Source organism: Pundamilia nyererei, unplaced genomic scaffold (genome assembly GCF_000239375.1).
Source record: "Pundamilia nyererei isolate P.nyererei 1_Seehausen unplaced genomic scaffold, PunNye1.0 scaffold00105, whole genome shotgun sequence".
NCBI lineage: Eukaryota > Metazoa > Chordata > Actinopteri > Cichliformes > Cichlidae > Pundamilia > Pundamilia nyererei.
Genome location: NW_005187506.1, coordinates 1,529,751 through 1,537,884, shown reverse-complemented (window position 1 = coordinate 1,537,884; position 8,134 = coordinate 1,529,751). Strand labels below are relative to the sequence as shown.

General features: G+C 46.3%; 1 long non-coding RNA gene across 1 annotated transcript in view; it reads left to right on the top strand.

Moving 5' to 3' along the window:
• The first annotated feature begins 5,171 nt into the window (after positions 1-5,171).
• LOC102197600 (uncharacterized) overlaps positions 5,172-8,134 on the top strand; it is a 25,920-nt gene continuing 22,957 nt past the window's right edge. Inside the window, exon 1 of the long non-coding RNA XR_311941.1 lies at positions 5,172-5,212. This is a non-coding gene — a long non-coding RNA (uncharacterized LOC102197600). The remainder of the gene's footprint in view (positions 5,213-8,134) is intronic.

The window sequence follows — 8,134 nt, the reverse complement described above, 5'->3', positions numbered from 1 at the left end:
CGCTCCACACCTCAACCTGTCTCTCTGTCCTCGTACACCTGCACCACACACTTCTCTGCCACTCCTGACTTCCTCTCGCAGTACCACAGTTCCTCTCTCTGCAGACAATCATCTGCTTTCTCTGATCCACAAAGACACAGTGAAGCTCCGTCTGACCTTCTGTAAACTTCTCCATCAACACTTAGCTCATAGTTAGGGTTGGACCAGGTGACCCTGAATCCTCCCTTAGTTATGCTGCAGTAGGTGTAGGCTGCTGGGGATTCCCATGATGCACTGGGCGTTTCTTCTTCACTCACTATGTGTTTATACGCCGCTCTGCTTTTAATCATTAGTTATTATTAATCTGTGGCTCTCCTCCACAGCGTATCTTTGTCCTGTCATATCTTTAATATTGTAGGGTCTGTTCAGTTGAATTCAGTTTAATGATATAGCACCAATTAACAACAACAGTTACTTCGAAGTGTTGTAAACAATTCTGAACCACACACATCGCTGACAACCTAACTCTGACCCTCCTCATTCAGAACGTGTAATAGTAAACCACATACCTTCACATTTCTCCCAACAACGTTACTTTCAGAGGGTTAAAATGCCCCGAAAGCTTCTGTTGAGCTCGTCCGTGCAGGGGTAGTGGTCTCACATCTGGATTGTGGCAGCTGGAATCAAACTGAACGTGACAGAACATGTCTGTGAGAGCTTTAGGAGAATAGAGCTGCTTTCTGGGCGATCGTGGCTCAAGAGTTGGCAGGTCGTCTTGTAATCGGAAGGTTGCCGGTTCAAGCCCCGGCTCGGACAGTCTCGGTCGTTGTGTCCTTGGGCGAGACACTTCACCTACTGGTGATGGCCAGGGGGGCCGATGGCGCGATATGGCAGCCTCGCCTCTGTCAGTCTGCCCCAGGGCAGCTGTGGCTACACCTGTAGCTGCCTCCACCAGTGTGTGAAATGGTGGATGACTGGGTGTGTAAAGCGCTTTGGGGTCCCTAGGCGGGGCTAGTAAGAGCGCTAAACAAATACAGGCCATTTACCATTTCATTCGAAGGAGAATCAAACAGCTTCCGTATCTGGGCCTCTTATCCGGCTGTAAACAAAGTGAGGTAAATCTATGAATGACACAAGTGAAGTGGAAGTGGACAGTGGGAGACATTTTCAGAATTCATGTTTCATCTGAAACGTTGCTGCGAGCAGAGAAGCGACGTGCTCGACAGCACGGTGCACACACGGAGCAGCACAAGAGATTTCTAACAAGCCCTGAAGAGGGATGAGCTCACTGCTGATGCAGATGAATGCTCCCTAAATATCACAGCTGTCTGCCGTGCAGAGCACAGGGTGATGGAGGAGGCGGTGCTAGTTACGAGACGATGGAAACTAAAAACATTTTGATATGAGGAGAAGAAAAGACAGCTGAACAGGTTTAAGGAGAATAAGAAGAGCAGGGAAGTTGGGAATAGAGCAGGATATATAGTGCATGAAAAAAACACGAGGCTGTGCTATGAGGTAGAAGGATGAGACTTAAAAGGCAGACATGAGGAGTGGGAGGAGGAAGAGGAGGGCGGATGTCTGCTGATCAAAGTGCCAGAGCAGAAGGAGAGAGAGAAACAGCAAGCCTGTGCCAGGGAAAAGCAGGAGGAGGAAGACGCTGGAGAGGATGTAAGCAGGATGAAGGAAAACTACCCAGAGTCGAGATGAAGATGAAGAGACGCGATCGTCATAGAGGAACAAGGAACATAATTCAGGCTGATTTTAATGGATCAAACTGGCTAAAATGAACCAAAATGAACACAGATTCCTGTCCTGCGCAGCAGTGATGAGGTTTTTATTGCTCACTTATAAATCAGGATATATCGTGAAGCTCAACAAGACGAACAAGCAACAGAACACAGATTTTCATGTATTCATTCATAATGTCATGTCTTTATTACCACCATCTAAAAAAAGCACAGTCTGCCTCTAACAGACGTCTGCCTAAAGGACTCGGATCAGGTTTCCCATGAAACCCTGTGACGCTCACACTTCCCAGTGCATGGAAGTCAGCGTCAGTGAGCAACACTGGCTAACGTTAGCTTACAGACAGAGTCCACTGATCGCTAGCATGAACACACAACCGAATATCAGTAACATCTCATCACAGTTCACAGGTTACCGTAAAATGACAAATGTTTCGTCGAGCACAGTTCAGGCAAACACCTGCTGAATGATGACTGAAGTTTGACTGAATTCTGTGGACGAACAAATGGACACCTCGCTGTTGATGATTGGCTCTAAACATGCAGGCATCTGTGAAAAAGAGGGTAATGTATACACCGTCTTATGACTGGACACAGTGTAGATAAATGCCATCGTGCAGCAGGAAGAAGAAGCAAACGTCATTCAAGAGAACGTCTGACATGATCCACGAGGTTGGCCGTTAATCTGCTGCTGTGGGTTTTCAATCTGTCGCTGTGAAAAGTCCCGATAAGCTTCACGTCTTTTACATGAAGAGCGCTGAGAGAAACCTGGAGAGGCCGAGAATGACCACCGAATAGTTTTTATGGCGCTTTGGGTGTTTCTCTTAAATCAAAGATAACACAAATGACTGGAACACCACATAAGGACAAAAGTGGCACTCAGCATAGTCAATGCTGGACTGATATATCATGAAGCAGAGAGGCCACACAGTGCACCAACCAGGCTCCACATAGATGTGCTGCAGCTGTGTTTTTAAGGGGCGAGAGGTTTCCCAGATCTCCTTTCATGAAAACTTGGAAACGAGGTTTGAGCACAAAGAAACATTTAGTTTGCAGAAAGATGAGTTGGAGGAAAGAAGGAAGGAGAACAGACTTCAAAGGAATAAAAATGGAGATTAATGGGTGGGGTTGGGAAAGCATCAGAGGAGGGAAGGAAGAAGGGAGCAAGATGCTGGCGAGGAGGAGGAAAATAAGGAGTGGGAGAGGGAGGCTGATCGCTCACAGCGTGGCGTACCGACAAAACAACAGCACAGATTTCTCAGCAGGCCGAGCCGCTGATGAATGGTGGTTAAATATCACAGCTGTCTGAGAGGAGGAGCTCGGAGGATGAAGGAGGAGTGCAAGAAAAGCTGGGAGAAGGACTGAGCGTGGTGATCAAAGCTGGAGCTGACAGGCTGTGGAGACGTGAGGGCATGGGAAGGTGAGGAAGAGGAGGCGGTTGTTGGGAGGAAGAGGAAGGAGCTGGTGACCACCTGCTCACAGCATGGTGTTCAGTCAGAACAACGGAGGTTTCTGAGCAGCCTGCAAGGAGATGAATGAAGCTGGTGATGACTGCTGGTTAAATGTGGCTTTTCTGACCTTATAAGACCCGCCTTTGATTTTTGATTCACTCCTTTTATGGTTTTGCGTTTGTACTTCCTGTCTCTGAATCAGAGGCCAAGCTTGTGATTGGCTGCTAATACTTGTTTAGTCCATTGAAATTGAACCATGACATGGTGGGAGGGCATGAAGACTGACGATGTGACGAGGAACAGAGATAAACTGGAGACTTAAATACACAGAGGATGGACAACAGGTGGAAACACAGCAGGAACAAATCTGACTGACGGAACAGGGGAAGCAAAACCGAACATAACACACCTGAGACCAGGTAGCTTCAAAATAAAACAGGAAGTGGCGCCCACCGTGAGACCCAGACAAAGACATGCAAGCTTAACAATAGAAGAGGGAAACACAGAGGAGCGTGCTAAAGACACAACATAGAGACGAAGACTACAGTGGACGGGACAACAAGAACCACCAGGGATGAACAACAAGAAAAACGAAACCAGGAAATATGAATCACTCTAGGAACGCCTTAATGTTTAGTCAAGAGCACTGGATCAACGACCCAGCACCACGACAGACTTGGACCTGAGCATCCTAAGATGGAGCTCCTGGTTCTCGCTGAGATGTTCCTTCCTCGGAGACTGACTCCTCGTGTTTCTTATCCACAGCTTAGCTTGGAAGACGATGACACACGAGGAAGAGTAGAAATGTGTCTTCTTCCTGTTACACATGCAGAAGAAGCTTAGAAGCTTCTGAAATGATATCACCGGATTCGTCTCTGCTCTAATGATGCACCATTAATGCTTCAGACATCTGTAAACAGTGGAGCGCTCCTCTCTTAACATCATTTCACTGAGAGCACAGGGAAAACACAGTGAGGCTCACAGGCTTGCAGAACCGCACTGCCATCCATTACGAGTCGTTATATGAGACGTAATAAACGTTTGAGCTTTTCCAGACCATTTTCCCCCATGAATACAATTTCCCGCTGCACATTAGAGCTCCGAGAATCCTTCGCGGGATCTGAAAGAGTCATTGCACCCGTACTGTCATTACCTCAGTGCGAGGCCGACGATGTGCAGAGGAAATCTTTTCACAGGGCGGATGCAGCGGTATTAATAAAGGGCCTGATAAATAAAGTTAGCACTGTGTTCATTTTCATCTCTTATATTTTTACACAGTAGCAATTTATGTTTGAGGTTCATTCGTGACGATGGCTTCGTCTTTATTTATTTTTAATCTGTTCCACATTTTGTCTGAAACCGCCTGCAGCTCCATCGCTTTAACTGTTGCTTATGGATTTTGGGGGTTTCCTGCATGTTGTCAGTCTTTCAGGCCGCACGAGGGCAGAGCACGCTAACAGGACGCGTTGGAGCTGAGTGGAAGGAAAGCAGACGATCCTGTGTTTCAGTAAACTTTGGCAAATACAGCCAACAGTCCGATAATGTGACAATGACAGGAGCCGAGATGATGCATCATCAGTGCAGCTTAAGAGCAAAGACTGGGAAGCTCCTCTAACTGGGTGAAGCAGGTAGATGAGGAGTCTGAGAGGGTTTTTAAATTCCTTTTTTAAAGAGTTATTTTTAAATTTAGGTGAAAATACATGAGCGCTAAACAGACGGCATGTGGAGGCATCGCCTCTGAAAGTGTAAAAGGATTAGGAACATAAAAGCTTCTCTGGGATCGAGACGGGGACGTTTCCCACAGCCTGGTCATATCTGTCCTCCTGAGCACAGGTAGGAGGAGAGGAGGAGGCACCAATGAGAGAAATAAGAAAAGCCTCACAGCTGCTTTGGTTGGTAAACCTCCCACCACAGGGGGGCGCAGCGCTGTTGCCAACCAGGCAGAGGTGATTAAATCAAGAGGTTACTTGACTCAGGTGTTTCTAAACTGGCTGCCTGTAAATGGAGGTTACAGGAGCAGCAGATGCACATGCATAAGTAAGTAACGAACTTCCTGTTTTATGTAAGTTTACTTCTTTTCATGCTGGAGATGAGCTGATCCTGATGCTGCTTTGGTGGAAGTGCTCCAGGTGCCTCACATGTCTCTGAGCGGGACAAAATGAGGAACTTGGAAATTGTGTTTTCTGCATTTTACCTGCTCAGCTGTCAGGCTTCAGGATACGGTGGCTGTCGGTGCGATCATGCACTGCTGTGGGTCGGTGGATCCTCCATCAAGGTGAACAGACCTCTTCCTCTGAAGGCTGAAGTGTGTTTTAATGTGGATTTGAGATCTAATTGCAAAGTGTGGAGCTTTTTGGGTCATTTATTTGGTTGGAAAAGTGTTTGAGGTCAGATCCTTTGGTCAGTAATACCCTCCAGCCTGAGGCTGAGGCACTGTGCCGACAGATGGCAGCTTAGAGGAGGAACTGCTGGCTTGAGAGGCCAAACATCCATCGTCTCTTAATCCAGCAGCTCAGTCCTCTCCTCTGCTCCTCCTGCAAATCGTTTCTTAGCATCCGTTTACTCTCCAAATAATGGCACATCTGCAGTATCTGTCCCTGTGATGCTCCACGGCTGGATGTGATCTGATGACACCTGTTTGAACTCCTGACCTCACCTTTAGTGTTGCACACCTTTTCTCTGCCACAGTGAGCTTCTGCTGTGATGGTTACAGCTGGAACTGATGGAGATGATGTTGGTTTTCTTCCTTCTGATGATGACATATTGAAATTGAAAGCAGGAGACCACGATAGTCTGTTTTCTTTGTTTCTTTTTTATTTTGTCTCAAAACAGTTTCAGTAGACTGACAAAGTGAAAAAAACATGTAGAGCTTTTATTCTAATTCTGTTCAGACTTTGATTTTGTCAAGAAAAGCTAAAAGTGTTAACTTGATGTTGCTTGGTGGACGATTGTTGGACCGCCGAGGCCTTCAGAGCTCCAGTTCACTTGAATTTTATTTATATAGCGCCAAATCACAACAGCAGTCGCCTCAAGGCGATCGTACAATAATAGATTCAGAGAAAACCCAACAATCATATGACCCCCTATGAGCAGCACTTTGGCGACAGTGGAAAGGAAAAACTCAATGCATCATGGGAATCCCCCGGCAGCCTACGTCTATTGCAGCATAACTAAGGGAGGATTCAGGGTCACCTGGTCCAGCCCTAACTATATGCTTTAGCAAAAAGGAAAGTTTGAAGCCTGATCTTGAAAGTAGAGATAGTGTCTGTCTCCTGAATCCAAACTGGAAGCTGGTTCCACAGAAGAGGGGCCTGAAAACTGAAGGCTCTGCCTCCCATTCTACTTTTAAATACTCTAGGAACAACAAGTAGGCCTGCAGAGCGAGAGCGACGTGCTCTAATAGGGTGATATGGTACTACAAGGTCATTAGGATACGATGGGGCCTGATTATTTAAGACCTTGTATGTGAGGAGCAGGATTTCAGTCGAAGCAGTGAAGCAGCAACTTAAAAGCAGTTTTTATTTTTCCTCTGTGTTCAACGAGTTTTTCTCCTTGTTCAGCTTCTTTCTGCGCCCTTTAGCAGTGACTGATGATCCTGGATTTCCCGTGATATTCATAAGAGTTTGTGTTTGTCCGTCTCTTTCCTCCTTCCTGTATGTGTTCATCCTCTTCTTTATAACTTGGCATCTGTATATCAAAGCAAATGTCACACACGGTAGTAATCTCCCCTGCTGGGCGTGCTGTGTATGAGCAGCCACTGCGTCTCCCTCCAGAGCAGCAACATTTTAAAGATAAAGACTTTTTTTTTTTTTCCCAGTGCAGCATCCGTGTGAGGGAAATCAGCAGGAGGTCGTGGCTGCCCTCACCCACACCAGCATTCCCACCCTTCCCTCCCCACTTTTATTACTAACCCTATATATCACATCCTCCCCTCATATCTCCCTCCTCCACCACCTCCTCCTGTCATTTTTGATGGATAAGGTCTTGTGATTGCATAGTCAGACCTTTGGAGCATCTGACTCTGTGTGTGTGCGCATGTTGATTGGATTGCTTTTACAGGCAGAAAGGCCGTATGGATGAACAAAGCAGCCCCAGTCAAGCCAAGCCCTGCTCACATAGTGTGTTTGTGTTACCGTGTCCTGTATCTTCTGTGCAGAGCTCCGGATATGGACTTTCTTATTTTGCAGGGTACCATGTTGCTGCGTGTTAATTGGCCACATTTTTCTTCCTCGCCGTTGGTTTGAAACCGACAGCAGCGCTCAGTCTCTTCTTATTGATCCATATCGACTTATAAATGTCGCCGGCAGTAATTTTCTGTGTGGCTGTGCTGTTTAACAGCTCTGTTTGTGTTTAAGTCGAGGCTGTCAGTTGTGACATGAGCAGATGATTGGACGTGCTTTTTGTTCTCAGGCTCTCCGAGAGTAGCTTTGCATGATTCACAGTTTAGAATAATCCTCACATGGGGTCTTGGTGTGTCAAGTCATCTTTGGCCACCCCCCCACCCCCCAATGTGTGTCTGCGATTCTCTCTATGACATCATATGATCCAAAAATAGCGTTTAGAGCATATGTTTTATGTTTTCCTCTCTCGGGGATTACTTGCACGCATGTGAACCTCATTTTGTGAAACTTTAATCATGTTTCATATGAGCATCCATGATTGGAGCAGGAGCTGAGAGACAGGAAGTGAGGAAAAGCAGAACTACTGTTCAGTACATAAACCCATCAGTTATGATTCAGGTGGTGTTTAAGGCAGGGACGACCATTCTTTGGTATTTCAGTGTAAACGTGAAGCTCGGGATTGAGGCTTTTGCTTCGTAGTTCAGTCAGAACAGAGTCTGTCATCTTTAGATGGAAACTAGCTAGCTAATGCGAAACCTTGTAAATCCTCTTTTTCATGAACGCCTGGAAGTTAAAATTTATTGTACAAACTGTGAGAGCGGCCACACTGGGGTGGCTG